Source organism: Pristiophorus japonicus, chromosome 14 (assembly GCF_044704955.1).
Source record: "Pristiophorus japonicus isolate sPriJap1 chromosome 14, sPriJap1.hap1, whole genome shotgun sequence".
Lineage (NCBI taxonomy): Eukaryota > Metazoa > Chordata > Chondrichthyes > Pristiophoridae > Pristiophorus > Pristiophorus japonicus.
The window spans coordinates 149,579,899-149,597,357 of NC_091990.1; positions in this window are offsets into that span (position 1 = coordinate 149,579,899).

A 17,459-nucleotide genomic window follows, 5' to 3' on the forward strand; every position below is an offset into this window, starting at 1 on the left:
GCTGTTGGGCATGATGGGTTCAATTTCCTGGTCCGGGGTGGTGTCGTTGATCATTTGGGTGTGTGTTGTGGGCTCGAAAAAGGTAGTGTCTGCTGTGGGTTGTTCAGGGCAGTCTGTGAACCGCAGCCTCGTTTGATCCAGGTGCTTTCTGCAAATTTGTCCATTGTCTAGTTTGACTACAAACACCCTACTCCCTTTTTTAGCTATCAACGTGCCTGCAATCCACTTGGGACCATGTCCATAGTTTAGCACATACACAGGGTCATTCAGATCAATTTCCCGTGACACAGTGGCGCGACCATCATTTACATTTTATTGCTGCTGTCTGCTCTCCACCTGATCATGCAGGTTGGGGTGAACCAGCGAGAGTCTGGTTTTAAGTGTCCTTTTCATAAGTAGCTAAACCGGGGGCACCTCTGTGAGCGAGTGGGGTCTCGTGCGGTAGCTGAGCAGTACTAGGGACAGGCGGGTTTGGAGTGAGCTTTCTGTGACTCGTTTGAGGCTCTATTTGATTGTTTGTACTGCCCGCTCTGCCTGCCCATTGGAGGCTGGTTTAAACGGGGCCGAGGTGACATGTTTGATCCTATTGCGGGTCATGAATTGTTTAAATTCGGCACTGGTGAAACATGGCCCGTTGTCACTGACCAGTATGTCAGGTAGGCCGTGGGTGGCAAACATGGCCCTCAGGCTTTCAATGGTGGCGGTGGCGGTGCTTCCCGACATTATTTCACATTCAATCCATTTTGAAAAAGCATCCATCACCACCAGGAACATTTTACTGAGAAGTGGGTTCGCATAGTCGACATGGATCCTCGACCATGGTCTGGAGGGCCAGGACCACAAGCTTAGTGGTGCCTCTCTGGGCACGTTGCTCAACTGAGCACACACACTGCATTGCCGTACACAGGACTCTAAATCAGAGTCGATACCAGGCCACCACACGTGGGATCTGGCTATCGCTTTCATCATTACTATACCCGGGTGTGGGTGTGGAGATCCAAGATGAACGTCTCCCTGCCCTTTTTGGGTAGCACTGCGCGGTTACCCCACAACAGGCAGTCTGCCTGAATGGACAGCTCGTCCTTTTGCCGCTGGAGCAGCTTGATTAGCTCTTGCATTTCAACGGGAATGCTGGCCCAGCTCCCATGCAGTACACAGTTTTTTACGAGGGACAGAAGAGTATCTTGGCTGGTCCAAGTCCTAATCTGGCGGGCCACGACAGGTGATTTATCATTTTCAAACGCTTCCATGACCATCAACAAGTCTGCGGGCTGCGCCACCATCAACAAGTTTGCAGGCTGCGCCATTTCAAACCCCGTGGTGGGCAATGGTAGCCGACTGAGAGCATCCGCACAGTTCTCGGTGCCTGGCCTGTGGCGGATGGTATAGTTATACACTGATAGCGTGAGTGCCCACCTTTGTATGCGGGCTGAGGCATTAGTATTTATCCCTTTGTTTTCAGCGAACAGGGATGAGGGGCTTGTGATCGGTTTCCAGCTCAAATTTGAAGCCAAACAGGTACTGATGCATTTTCTTTACCCCAAACACACACGTTAATGCCTCTTTCTCAATCATGCTGTAGGCCCTCTCGGCCTTAGACAGGATCCTGGAGGCATAGGCGACAGGTTGCAACTTCCCTGCAATGTTAACTTGTTGTTATACACACCCGACTCCGTACGACGATGCATCATATGCTAGCACAAGTCTTTTACACGGGTTATACAATACAAGCAGCTTGTTGGAGCATAAAATGTTTCCGGCTTTCTCAAAAGCAATTACTTGTTTTTTTTCCCCATACCCAGTTCTCACCTTTACACAATAACACATGTAGGAGCTCTAAGAGGGTGCTTAACCCCAGTAGGAAGTTACCAAAATAGTTGGAGTCCCAGGAACGACTGCAGCTCCGTGACGTTCTGTGGCCTGGGCGCGTTCCTGATAGCCTCTGTCTTGGCATCTGTGGGCCGAATGCCATCTGCCGCGATCTTTCTACCCAAAAACTCCACTTCTGTTGCCATGAAGATGTATTTTGACCTCTTCAGCTGCAGCCCTACGCGATCCAGTCGCTGGAGGACCTCCTCCAGGTTTTGTAGGTGCTCGATGGTGTCCCGAACCGTGACCAATATGTCGTCCTGAAAAACCATCGTGTATGGTACCGACTTGAGTAGGCTCTCCATGTTTCTCTGGAAGATCGCTGCAGCCGACCGAATTCCAAACGGGCATCTGTTGTAGATGAACAGTCCCTTGTGCGTGTTGATGCAGGTGAGGCCCTTCGAAGACTCCTCCAGCTCCTGCACCATGTAGGCCGAAGTCAGGTCGAGCTTGGTGAACGTCTTGCCTGCTGCCAGCGTCGCAAATAGGTCGTCTGCCGTAAGTAGCGGGTATTGGTCCTGTAGCGAGAAACGATTAATAGTTACTTCATAATTGCAGCAAATCCTGACCGTGCCATCACTTTTGAGTACTGGAACAATCGGGCTGGCCCACTCGCTGAATTCCACTGGGAAGATGATGCCCTCGTGTTGCAGCCTGTCCAGCTCGATTTCCACTCTCTCCCTCATCATGTGAGGTACCGCTCACGCCTTGTGGTGAATGGGTCGTGCCTCTGGGACCAAGTGGATCCGCACCTTTGCCCCGGAAAAGTTTCCAATGCCTGGCTCAAAAAGGGAAGGAAATTTGTTGAGAACCTGGGTACATGAGGCCTCGTCGACATGTGATAGCGCTCGGATGTCATCTCAGTTCCAGCGGATTTTGCCCAGCCAGCTCCTTCCAAGCAGTGTGGGGCCATCGCTGGGACAATCCAGAGTGGCAGTTCGTGCACCATACCCTCGTAGGTGACCTTGACCATGGCGCTGCCTAGGACAGTGATAAGCTCTTTGGTTTACATTCTCAGTTTCGTGTGGATGAGGCTCAGGGCTGGTCTGAGTGCTTTGTTGCACCACAGTCGCTCAAACATCTTTTTAACTCATGATGGATTGGCTAGCGCCAGTGACCAGTTCCATGGCTACGGGTAAACCATTCAATTTAAATTTAGCATTATAGGTGGACATTTCATCAAAAATGTGTGCACCCCGTGTACTTCAGCATCTGCCTCCTCTCTCTGAGGCTCAAAATTGCTTTGATCCACCATGGACTGATCTGCCTCTGCCATGTGGTGGTTCGCAGGTTTTGCAGAGCTTGCAGCTCATCTGCAAGCTTGTTGGAGGTGCCCCATTGTTCCACAGCTCTTGCAAACATACCCTTTGAAGCGGCATGAAAAGGCTGAATGGAAGCCTCCACACCGCCAACAAGGTGTGAATTGCCTTGCATTCATCCTTAGTTGTGGAGTCTGAGTCATCTGGGTCACCTGAGGCCTGCTGGCAGTTGCAGACTCGTGGTTTCTGCCATGTACATTTCTGCTCACACAGTTTCAGTTAATGTATGAACATTGCTAGCACTTGTGTGCTGAGAGACTTGTTTGGTGTTATCACTGGTGGACATAAACGCCTGTGCTATCACAATGGCCTTACTGAGGGTCGGTGTCTCTACAGTCAAAAGTTTTCATAGGATGGTCCCGTGGCCAATGCCCAGTACAAAAAAGTCTCTGAGCATTTGCTCCAGGCAGCCATCAAACTCACATTGTCCTGCAAGTCGCCTTAGCTCGGCGGCGTAGCTCGCCACTTCCTGACCTTCAGATCGCTAGCATGTGTAGAACCAATACCTCGCCATAAGCACGCTCTCCCTTGGGTTAAGATGCTCCCAAACAAATGTACACAGCTCCTCATATGACTTATCTGTGGGTTTCACCGGAGCCAGAAGGTTCTTCATGAGGCTGTAAGTTGGTGCCCTGCAGACCGTGAGTAGGACCGCTCTCCTTTTTGCAGCACTTCCTTCTCCGTCCAGCTCGTTGGCTACAAAGTACTGGTCTAGCCATTCAACATAGGCTTCCCAGTCCTCACCCTCCAAGAACTTCTCCAGGATGCACACAGTTTGCTGCATCTTTGCGTTGGATTCGTGTACTGATCGCCAGTTATTGTGTTCCTAACACAGATGAAACTGCACACAGGGAGGTTAAAGTAACAGTGACCTCAGTCTTTATTAAGACACTCGAGTAAGGAACAGGCCTTAGGGGTCGGCTTATATATAGTGCTCCCAAGGGATGCTGGGATCCCTTGAGACTTCAGGGGATGCGCTCCCTGGTGGCGGAACATGGGGGTGCATGCTTTACAGATACACAACAGATGGGACCGTCTTGGATCTCACCTGGAGGTGACGAAGGTTGAACAGGTTCCCACTGGTTCTATAGTTTAGTTCCACTCCAGCGGTGAGCTTGTTGAGTGTGAGGTGGAGCATTGCAGTGAGGAAGATTGGGAAGAGGGCATTTCTAAGCCTAAAACAACAACCCATCTCGGAAGCAGGAAAGCAGCTCTACCAACGACGTAAGGCCGAGGTCCAGCAAAAAACCCTCGACCTAAAGAATAGATGGTGGGTGGAGAAAGCACAGGAAATTGAGCAGCTGGCCGACAGCCATGATGTGCAAGGATTCTTCATCACAGTCAAGTCCACCTACGGCCCAAGCACACTACTGGCCAAGAACAGGGAGACACTCATCTGGGACACCGATGTAGTTAGAACTCACTGGAAGGAGCACTTCAAAGATCTCCTTAATCGAGACTCTGCCTTTGACACGAGTGTCCTCAACTCCATCCCGCAGCATGCTACCCGCCATCACCTCAGCAATACCCCAGCCCTGTACAAGGTAGAAAAGACCATCCCTCAGCTCAACAACAAGGCATCAGGAACAGATGGAATTTCTGCTGAGGCACTAAAATGTGACGGAGAGGCACTATTGGCACAAATGCATGACCTCATCTCTCTCATCTGGAAGGAGGAGAGCACGCTGGGAGATCTCAGAGATGCAGTAATCGTGACCATCTTTAAAAAAGGGGACAAATCCGACTGCGGCAACTACAGAGGAATCTCCCTGTTATCAGCCACTGGGAAAGTCATCGCTAGAATTCTCCTCAACCCTCTTCTCCCTGTGGCTGAGGAGCTCCTCGCGGAGTCACAGTGCAGATTCCGTCCACTAAGGGGTACAACGGACATGATCTTTATGGTGCGACAACTGCAAGAGAAATGCAGGGAACAGCGCCAACCCTTGTCCATGGCCTTCTTTCATCTTACAAAGGCCTTTGACACTGTTAACCGCGAGGGACTATGGAGCATCCTTCTCCGTTTCGGCTGCCCCCAAAAGTTTGTCGCCATCCTTCGCCTGCTCCATCACGACGTGCAAGCCGTGATCCTGACCACAGACCCAATCCATGTCTGGACCGGGAGGGCTGCGTCATCGCGCCAGTAGCAATGAATGCAGCAAGTATACAAGAAATGTCAGTAAAACTTATATCGTTGTAATTCTCCCTCTCCTCAGTCACTTTTGTTTATCTCCCTTTTCCTCCTTCACCTCTACATCCTTTGACATTTTTTCTTCTCTCCCTTGCTCTCTCACTTTCTTAATTTCTCCTCTTTGGCTTTTCTATCGCCATCATTTCCTTTGCTCCTAGAGCTCAATCTCTGCTCCTTTGTTTTTCTTTGGCTTTTCTTCATTTATCTGATGCTTCCATCCTCTGTTTCTGTTGTACCATTGCGGAAGTCAGTATATTAAGATTTGGGACATTCAGAGACGAACTTAAAAATAATTCTGAAAACCTATTTTTAAAGACATAAGAGGTAAATTACGCAGCTTCAGCGTGCTAAATTTCAGCAGTAGCATTGTATGTACTTGAGTGTCCCGAAGCCTTGGCTGTTGCCAACCTGCACCTATGATCCGAGTCTTAGGGGTGTATTCCTACAGGGAAAGAAGTGTATGTTCCTACAGGGAGAACTCCCCGCCAGGCAAACAAAAAACACTAATATGGCTTTCTTAGTCACTAAGTTTGGAAACTTTTAAAACGGTGATGGATTTCCACACGTTAAACAGCTGGCTCCGCCTGAAAGAAATCCTTTTAAATGTTTAACTCAGATTTTGTCACTCTAATCCAACAGCAAAACAAATGATCCAAGTCTGCCATACATTCTGGAGTTGTTTTGACTGCTAATTACTGATAAAATGTAGCGTATCAATCAAAGCCAGAGGAACAGCCATGACCTGCTACCACAACATTGTTATACTTGAAATGTAAATTATCTAAGGGCAGTAGAAGTATAATCAGTGTAGCAGCATGAGCACAAAGCCTGATGTGATAGTTTTCTGTCAACATACTAATCTAGGATTTAAATGCATCACTTAGTCAATGCTCAACTCCTAAGTAGCCCAGTGGTGATCGTTCCAAATATAGCTGCTTGCAGACAACTGTGAAGAAGCTCTCTGCCTTCCTGCCACTGTGGCCCAGCCACACTGCCAGCAGTCAAGTCAACATTTCTCAGTAAAAATAAACTAATCAGGTAACTTTAGGTCCTCCGGCTCATACTTTGCGTTCTTTCGGCGTGGCTATTGGCTCAATTGTGTAGACGGGGGAACTGAAGCAAAAAACAACAACATGTGGAATGCATCAGTCTCATAATTTTCAACATGAGCTGCTGTAATAGGCCTTTCTTATTGCCAAGCACAACCTCTGTAATTCAACAAATTAGACAGTGCCCCTGAGAATTGTCAGCGTGCAGCTGTTTGGCATGTGTGTGTTTGTGTGTGTGTTTTCCAAGCAGTGGAGTTCTCCAGGTCAAATTGGGAGGGCGGGGGGGTCGTCGGTCTTGCTGTTAATCAGATTGCTGCTAGTCCCAGTGATAATTAACTACTGAGAATATTTACATATCTGCTAAGGCCACACACAAGGCGTAAACAAGCAACGTCTTACCACACTTGTAGATAGTGGAAAATATACTCAAGACTCCCAAATCCACAAATGGACAAACAAAAATTGTTTAATTTCTATTTTATCCTGCAATGTATTTTAGTCATTATCTATAATAAGAAATGTTAGCAAGGTCAAAAAAATCTTTCGTTCAACTGCTTTCTTTCTCAACTTTATTGAAGTCTGGGTTTCTCAGCGTAACTCCACAGCGTGCGTCTTAAAAAAACCTGAATCCCCACCCAGAAGCCAGCCTGATTGATAGGCTTAGCTCCCTGTCGGGCTGGGAATACTCTGGAGGAGTCAGCAGCTACGGGAGCAGGCTGGGATCCTGCTGCTACGTTCATGGGAGTAGGGCATATTCCAGGGCGCTCCGAGGGGGTGGGGTTCCTATCCCTAATCCCAGGGGGAGTAGAGGATAGTCTGATGGCGGGGGAGATTACATTTTTTACATCTCACCCTACCCATTCATTTTTGGGGTTAAAATTATCTCCACAGAGTCTAAATCAGAAGGTATAAATTGTAAAATCATGTGCAGAAAGCAAAATAAAGAGAGGGAAAGAAACTTGGGATGAAGAGAGAAATAAAAGAGACAGAAAGAAAAAGTTTTAAAACATTCTAATTTTTTAAAAAACTCCAACAATAATTACATTCTGAAGGAATGAGATTCCACATTTGTAAAATTACATTTTCAGTGCTGGAGAGGTTTGGCAGTAATTGAGACATATCAGAGAGTTAAAAATTCACTTACACCTGAATGCACCAGCCCTAACTTTTTCTGTTTAGTGGGAAACTAGTGGGTAAGTACCGCAACATGGATTTCAATGGCAAGTCTCTTTCTCGGCAAGGTATCAGTGTAGCGAAAGCTCATGGAAGAGCAGGGCAAATCGAACAGTGCTGATGGCCAGACCATTATTCCTGTCACAAAATCTGGGCTATTGATTCTATAGCCGTGCATCCATTAGGAACTGGGTTGATAGTCCAAACTTATTTCATGTATGTGGTATATATCAATGACTTGCACTTAATTGTTGGAGGAATGATTAAGAAGTTTGCAGATGACACTAAAATAGGCTGTGTGGTTGACAACGAAGACGAAAGCTGCGAACTGCAGGAAAATATCAATGTACTGGTCAGGTGGGAAGAACAGCGGCAAATAGAATTCAATCCGAATAAGTGTGAGGTATTGCATTTGGGGAGGTCTAACAAGGCAAGGGAATACACATTAAATTGTACGACACTGAAAAGTGTAGAGGAACAAAGGGACCTTGGAGTGCAGGCCCACAGATCCCTGCAGATAGCAGGCCAGGTAGAAAAGGTGGTTAAGGCGGCATATGGAATAATTGCCTTTATTAGTCGAGGCATGGAATACAAGAGCAAGGAGGTAATGCTTGAACTGTATAAAACACTGGTTAGGCCGCAGCTGGAGTACTCTGTACAGTTCTGGTCACCACATTAGAGGAAATATGTGATTGCACTGGAAAGGGTGCAAAGGAGATCTACAAGAATGTTGCCTGGACTGGAGAATTTTGGCTATGAGGAAAGGTTGGAGATGCTGGGTCTGTTTTCTTTGGAACAGGGGAGGCTAAGGGTAGACCTGATTGAAGTATATAAAATTATGAGGGGCCTGGATAGAGTGGATAGGAAGGACCTGTTTCGCTTGACAGAGGGGTCAACAACCAGGGGGCATAGATTTAAAGTTATTGGGGGGGAGGTTTAGAGGAGATATATGGGGAAATTTATTCAACCAGTGGGTGGTGGGGGTCTGGAACTCGCTGCCTGAAAGGATGGTAGAGGCAGAAACCTTCACCACATTTAAAAGATACTTGGATGTGCACTTGAAGTGCCGTAACCTACATGGCTACGGACCAAGAGCTGGAAAGTGGGATTAGGCTGGATAGCTCTTGGTCGGCCAGCGCAGACACGATGGGCCGAAATGACCTCCTTCCGTGCTGTAAATTTCTATGATTCTATGTATGACCCATACAACCAGTCTGGGTTAGATCCAAACCAAGACACTAAAGAATCAGTTCCTCAAGTCTGGGGGAAATGGTCCCAAGATGGCTGGATACCCAAGCGCACTTGTGTTGGTGGAGAGAGTTGCTGACTTGGCTGGATACAGTAAGTTCCACTTACTTAGCTTATTTAGATGCACTTGAGCCTTGCACTGAAAGCAAATTGAAGGAAAGCACCAGCCTTTAAAAGGACTGTTGTTCAAAACTAAAGGAATGTTGTCACTTAAATGGTTGTTGCTCCTTTATTTCATCATCATCATCATAGGCAGTCCCTCGGAATCGAGGAAGACTTGCTTTCACTCTTAAAATGAGTCCTTAGGTGGCTGAACAGTCCAATAGGAGAACCACAGTCTCTGTCACAGGTAGGACAGACAGTTGTTGATGGAAGGGGTGGGTGGGACAGGTTAGCCGCACGCTCTTTCTGCTGCCTGCGCTTGATCTCTGCATGCTCTCGGCGATGAGACTCGAGATGCTCAGTGCCCTCCCGGATACACTTCCTCCACTTAGGGTGGTCTTTGGCCAGGGACTCCCAGATGTCAGTGGGGATGTTGCACTTTATCAGGGAGGCTTTGAGGGTGTCCTTTTAACGTTTCCTCTGCCCACCTTTGGCCCATTTGTCGTGAAGGTTCATAGCAAGATGAACACACAGAACAGCAATTATGATTGCACTCATTTAATTCAAATGGTGCAACTTATCTTTGTGTAATAACACAAAATAAAGAACACGTCACACTTCCCATGACAGTGGGCCATCTTTCTTGACAAGATAATTTCTGATAATTCCCTTCTGTACTTGACTCAACTTGCAGCCTTTTGCTGCCTGAGTGCCTCACAGCGTTTTTGACTGCCTGTGTCCGCGTGGTGTATCGCTCACTTTTCACATCCAGAAAGGCAAGGATTGCCAGACCTTCTGCCAAGATCACAGAACTAGCCACTCCGCATGTGAGGTGTTTACTGATGACCAAGATCACTAACATTCTAACTATCACCTCCCCCCCCCCCCACCGTTTGTTAAATTTGTATGAATGTATCACACTTTAAAACCTCAGCATTTAATGCAACTCCTTTTTCCAAATCCTGTGTGTAAAAATGATCAAAAGATCCCAAAATGTGACGTGGCGTTTACCCTGTTTTGAAGTTCAAGGCACCCTTCCCAGAAGACAGCTTAACACCCCTAAGCAGGAGATGGTAAGCAACCTGTATGGCGTCTACAGTATCTGCGGGAACTGGAAACAGATGTGGGAAAAGATGGCACATTTGAAGGAACTTGGCACGCTAAAACTAACCATCAGTATCACGATACTGGATCTGTTTGATGGCATCTGAAATACTTTACTTGGCAGCAATATTAAAATATGGGGCAGATGACTAAGGTATGTCTTTTGAAATAGTCTCAAGAGCCTGGTAAAGAGTTGTATATTCAGCTTTCCTCAGAAAGTAGTTGATGCAGTAGCTTTAAATTTCCAATTTCATCAAGATTTACATCAATTATATGGAGTGGAGGGAAGTTAGTAGCAGTTAAGTAGAAGATCAACCATCATTTCCTTATACTTTGAGGGGTGCAGTTTGGCTTTCTGTTCAGCTCCCAAATGAGTCAACCGAGACAGCCTTTTGAAAATTACTTAGCTACCCTCTAAACATGTTTTGGGATCTGGAGACATTGTTTATGACATTCCAGTGTCGCCATCCTGTCTATAGTGCTCTATATCTCAGTTTTAATATTAAAAGCAGTAGCTATAGTTAGTTTGTGGGTGCTGTCCTAAATTTTTGTCAGCCAAGGATTTTATTTGTTGCCATTTCACTCTGCTGAAATGCTAAATGGTCTAAAAAGTTAAATGCAGGAACCTAACCTTCAATTAACATTTTTGTCCCTGTGCCAATATTTTGCTTGCTTGCAGTTATTAATCAGCTCCATTCATTTCAGATCTATGGTTGGCACATTTGTTTTCTGATGACTTTATGCTAGATGAGATTTTAAGTGATCCTATGTTAAACTTTCAACACATCATTTTAAAAGAAGCCCTTTGTAGTGGAAACTGTGCTTGCTATATAGACAGAGATCCCATTTTAGTTTCGTTCACAGTGTGATCATGTCTATAAACCTAAACAAACCCATTCCTGTGGTCACAGTTTTAAACTCTTAGCAATATTAAAGTAAATTAATGTGGTTCATTAGTTTGATAAAGAACTAACTTTCCCATCCTTAGCCCCAGGGAAAACTGATACCCCATCATAATCCCTCAAAGTAAAGATAGCTATTCCTTTCAGTGACTTTCTTTTTTGTCTCAAAGTTCATGATCTGACTTTGTCCATAAATGAGAGACAACAAGTAGAAAAGTGGGAGGAAAACAACTTTGTTCAAGTTACACATTTACCTAAAAGCAAAATGGCTGCCCACCAGTGATCTCTTCAGAATTACTTCAGCAGCTGCATCACCACATTCCAAAGTAAGGCATTGCCACTTCAAACTTAAGCAAGCTTGGTCTACCAAGACCTGACTTAACATTGTGGGAATAGTTGATGCAGACAGACATGTTTAAACTTCAATAATAATAGACAGACATGTTTCAGCTCTGTTGCTTGAAATGATTTAAGTCAACGATAAAATGAGGGGAGTTTTTGGGGCAGCATGGATTCCGCTGGAAGCTTCATCACTCGTTGAGAACTTAATGAGACTGCGACAAAATAAAATGATAAATGTCACAGACCAGCTGGGAAAACTAACCAGAGGGTTTCCCTTCTCTTCTTGTTTTACACTCAGTGATTAAGTAACTGGCTTTGATCGGAGAATGCCTTACGCCAAGACAATAGTTTACAATTTTCAATGTCTGTGTAGAGTTTTGGACCTTTATTAAATTGATTGAAAAAAAACATGAAATAAATTGCAAATACTGTGGGCTTCTACTAAAATGTTGGATAGGGATAGGAATGTAATACAATGAGCTGTGTGCATGATTGGTGTGGAATTGCATCAGGTTTGTATAACAGAATAAGTGTATTCATATAAATATTGACTTAAGTATTTTTACACAATCTGGTACCAGGCTATTAATTTGGAATGCTAAAAGCATAATTGTTAGAGAAGCACTACATAGAATAAGCAAAATAATTAATAAAGGGTTAATAATGAGTCATTGCCAAGTATGAAATATAAAAATGGTCTTTATCAGCTAGGGTAAAACATTCCAGTAGTATATTATGCTGTGCATAATAATTAACAATCCAGCAATATATTAATGTAATTTCCTGTCAGATGTGGAATGTACTTACTTTGAAGATTCTGACATGGTGGATTTAGCTTCTACCAGTTATATATTGTATTTACTTCTTGTTTAGTCTTGCATGACAGAATTACTTGTGTTTAAAACTCAGAGACAGTCTGCCCTGCTTGCTCTGCCTTTCTTGTTCACCTCACACTAAACGGGCAAGAAACAGCAAAGAAAACAATTGCAATAAAGCTAATACACAAATCAGGTGCCACTATGTGTGGCAAAACAAAATGACTTGATACACATGATCAACAAAGTAATGACTTAAAATGCAGACCCAGCAGTCTGCCTTCAGCCCACAAAAATAAAATCATATGAAGTAGTAAATATCCCCAGGGCAGCTACCTGCCTTTAAACTCACATCTAGACCTGCAACACACCCCATTTTTAAATGCAGGCAAGTTGTTGCTGTTTATTGTGTCATTATGTGAACAGAATTGTGCTCCATGATGACTGAAATGATACCCACTTTTGTGAACATGAATAATATCACACAAATGTCCATATAGAATACAGAGACTACAGAAACACGAAAGCAAAATACTGCGGATGCTGGAATAAAAACAGAAAATGCTGGAAATCTCAGCAGGTCAAGCCGCATCTGTGGAGAGGAAGCAGAGTTAACGTTTTGGGTCGATGGCCCTTCGTCAGAACCAGTGTTCAGAAAGAACAGATTCTTAACAAGCACTGAAAGGGGGAGGGGAAGAAAGAACAAAAGGGAAGATCGGTGATAGGTTGGAAGACAGGAGAGATTAGCGAGACAAAAGGGAATATGGCCCAAATTCAAATGGTAATGCCAGGAGTTAGAAAAACATTAGTCAAGATGGGTGTGACTGGCAGGATAATGACCAACTGCCATTAGAGACAAGGAGAGAAAAAAAGAAACAGGCTCTGGGTGGGGGGGGGGGGGGGGGGTGGGGAGCCAAAGATTGGCAGCGGTTACAGTCTGAAATTTTTGAACTCGATGTTGAGTCCAGTAGGCTGTAAAGTGCTTAAACGAAAGATGAGGTGCTGTTTCTCAAGCTTGTGTTGAGCTTCATTGGAACAGTGTAGGAGACCAAGGACAGAGAGATAAGAGTGGAAATGGATTGGAGAATTAAAGTGACAGGCGATCGGAAGCTCAGGGTCACACTTGCGGACTAAATGGAGGTGTTCCACAAAGCAGTCACCCAATCTACGCTTGGTCTCCCCAATGTAGAGGAGATCACATCATGAGCAGCGAATACAGTATACTAAATTGAAAGAAGTACAAGTGAATCGCAGTTTCACCTGGAAGGAGTATTTGGTGCCCTGGATAGTGGGAAGGGAGAAAGTAAAAAGGCAGGTGTTGCATCTCCTGCGCTTGCATGGAAAGGAGCCGTGGGAAGGGGAGAGGTGCTGGACGTGACTGCGGAATGGACCATGGTGTCGCAGAGGGAGCAGCCCCTTTGGAATGCTGAGGGGGGGGGGGGGGGGGAGGAAAGAGAGAGATGTGATTGGTGGTGGGATCAAGCTGGAGGTGGCAGAAATGGTGGAGCATGAACCGTTGAATGTGGAGGCTGGTGGGGTGATAGGCGAAGACAAGGGGAACCCCGTCATGGTTCTGCGAGGGAGGGGATGGGGTGAGAGCAGAGCTGCAGAAAATAGAATGGACATGATCGAGGGCCATGTTGACCACGGCGGAGGGGAATCCTCGGTTGAGGAAAAAGGAAGACAGGTCAGAGGCACTAGTGTGAAAGGTTGTGTCGTCAGAGCAGATGCAATGGAGACAGAGAAACTGGGAGAATGGAATGGAGTCTTTACAGGATGCGGAGTGGGAGGAAGTGTAGTCCAGGTAGCTGTGGGAGTCAGTGGGCTTATAGTGGATTACAGAGACTATAGAAGGTGGCATGGATGATAGAATTTGAAAGTCTGATCCAATTTCTCCTCCTATATTCTTTCCATACCTATGTAGATACCCTTGACAAAAAGGTAGCCCAAGAAGCTAAAGGCTCCAAATCAAACTCAAATAGGGGCAGTGACGGAAACACAGGACAAAAGGGTAGCCCACAAATGGTCTGTAAAAAAACGAATATCATTGCCGAAGTGTGCTGAAATGGAGGGGCTGCTCTTGACCTACATTCAGGAATGATGAGGATAACTATTCTGGAACTTTATCAGCATGAACCGCTCCTCATATTCTTTCCCTCGAGTTTATTAAGGCCATTAATTATAACAACAGTTTTATAATGGTTCTAAGTAGTGTAAGATTTCTAAATCTGGCATTAAATTAACAGTGTAAGGGGTGGTTTGCAGGGGGTCAGCTTTCCCTTCTGACCTTATATGAGCGGTTCCGAATCGCTCCCACACCCTTGGTTCTAGACACTGGAATTATGAAGGGACTGACAGACTTGGACAGACAATCGGTTTCAAGGTAGGAAGCAGGTATGGCTTTATTGTGTTTAAAAAGAAGAAAAAAGGCACACCTTTAATAACACACACAGACCAATACACACTGAGGGGTACAACACATTGAATAAAATGTCAAATTGCAGCCTGTGGGGAAAGGAATACAGCTTAAACTCTAAATGGGGTAAAGAGGAGAATGCAGATACATTTACACAAGTTATCCCAGCCTCCCTCCCCCAATTCCCCAAACTAACTAAGTTATAGCTCTGTGGGTTCAGGGGCCATGCTCACCAATCCCCTTTTTGAGAGTTGCCGGTGAATCGCGGTTTCGGGGTCCGCTGCACTTGGCCTTCTAGCGAGCCGTACCCCGGTCGGAGGAGAGGACTTCGGACTGCGTAGTCTTCGGTTGGGGTGCGTCCGTTGATGCGGTAAGTTGCGCTTTGGATGTATGGGGTAAGTACCCACTTTCTTTGGTTAGGAATAGTTTTAGTTAGTCCTTTTTGATAATTTCTCACCCGTTGGTCATTCCGAAGTAGATTGTAGAGTGGAAATAAAGGTCGATTCTTCAGTTTTTGCTGAGTTGGTTTCGGTTGGTCGTTTCGCTGGTTGTAGTAGCCCGGATTTGTCAATTTGGTTGCTGACAACCTTTCATTTCGTGGGCCTCGTGCTCAGTCAGTTCTTGATGAGTTCTAGTAGTTTCCTTCACTGCTTCATTTCTTCACTCCCCAGCTCCGGCTGCTTGTGTCTGTGTCTGTGTTCCAGTCTATGTGCTGCTCCTTACTGGTCTTTTTTTGTAAAAACTGGGGGATAGATATATTCTAAAAAAAGGCTCCGTTATCTCCCATCAAATCTCTTGGGCTCTGTTTGAACTGTTCTGTCCACTGATTTTCAAATGTCTCCTTTGTCAGCAGTAATTCGATTAGGGTGTGAGAATGTGTTATCACTGGTTTTGCATTGTTTTAGAATTGTCCAGTTTCTTGACCATGATTTCCATTGTGCTTGATTGGGTAATTCGATTATCTCTTAGAGGGTAAATAGTTCCCCCAGACAGTCTGGGGTCTTTAATACACGAATTTGCTTCAGACGTTGGCTCCACCTCCTGTATTTGGTAACTCTTTTTCGCAGCCAAAATGTTGTAGAATCTTAAAATTGATATGCTCCTTCCCATAGATGTTTAGGGGATCTCAAGCTTCTGTAATTTAGGTCCATTTTGAATTCCCTTTCCTATGAGTCCAAACACTGGGGGGGGGGTCTCCATGAATGCATCCCCTTTTATTCCCCGCAGGCTTTGCCTGCCCCTTTAAACTCATTTTAAAAGCCCAGAAAGGGATTCTTCTCCTCTGTAGGGGAAAGATACCTGGAATCTTTGCGAGATATTGGTAAATTCTACAACAGTGAGACTGATTCTTTTAAAATAATTTGGAACAGTTTATTAAAACACACACACAAACACACGTACATTTATCAGCAGTCGGCGGCTATCCTATGGATCTTACTTAGTTACAACAGATACAATAATGATTTATAAAAAGGTATACATCACTTTCTTGAGCTAGTGCTGTTGGGGAGGGGTTAAACTAATATGGCAGGGGGATGGGAACCTATGCAGGGAGACAGATGGAAGTAGAATGGGGGCAGAAGCAAAAGACAGAAAGAAGAAAAGTAAAAGTGGAGGGCAGAGAAACCCAAGGCAAAAAGCAAAAAGGGCCACATTACAGCAAAATCATAAAGGGGCAAAGGGTGTTAAAAAGACAAGCCTGAAGGCTCTGTGCCTCAATGCAAGGAGTATTCGGAATAAGGTGGACGAATTAACTGCGCAGATAGCAGTTAACGGATATGATGTAATTGGCATCACAGAGACATGGCTCCAGGGTGACCAAGGCTGGGAACTCAACATCCAGGGATATTCAACATTTAGGAAGAATAGACAGAAAGGAAAAGGAGGTGGGGTGGCATTGCTGGTTAAAGAGAAAATTAATGCAATAGTAAGGAAGGACATTAGCTTGGATGATGTGGAATCTGTATGGGTGGAACTACGGAATACCAAAGGGCAGAAAACGTTAATGGGATTGTGTATAGACCACCAAACAGTAGTAATGAGGATGGGGACAGCATCAAACAAGAAATTAGGGATGCGTGCAACAAAAGGTACAGCAGTTATCATGGGTGACTTTAATCTACATATTGACTGGGCTAACCAAACTGGTAGCAATGCGGTGGAGGAGAATTTCCTGGAGTGTATTAGGAATGGTTTTCTAGACCAATATGTCGAGGAAACAACGAGAGTGCTGGCCATCCTAGACTGGGTGATGTGTAATGAGAAAGGACTAATTAACAATCTTGTTCTGCGAGGCCCCTTGGGGAAGATTGACCATAATATGGTAGAATTCTTTATTAAGATGGAGAGTGACACAGTTAATTCAGAGACTAGGGTCCTGAACTTGGGGAAAGGTAACTTCGATGGTATGAGATGTGAATTGGCTAGAATAGATTGGCGAGTGATACTTAAAGGGTTGACGGTGGATAGGCAATGGCAAACATTTAAAGATCACATGGATGAACTTCAACAATTGTACATCCCTGTCTGGAGTAGAAATAAAACAGGGAAGGTGGCTCAACCGTGGCTAACAAGGGAAATTAAAGATAGTGTTAAATCCAAGAAAGAGGCATATAAATTGGCCAGAAAAAGTAGCAAACCTGAGGACTGGGAGAATTTTGTAATACAGCAGAGGAGGACAAAGGGTTTAATTAGGAGAAAAGAGAGTATGAGAGGAAGCTTGCTGGGAACATAAAAACTGACTGCAAAAGCTTCTATGGATATGTGAAGAGAAAAAGGTTAGTGAAGACAAACGTAGGTCCCTTGCCATCAGATTCAGGTGAATTTATAATGGGGAACAAAGAAATGGCAGACCAGTTAAACAAATACTTTGGTTCTCTTTTCACGAAGGAAGACACAAATAACCTTCCAGAAATACTAGGGGACCCAGGGT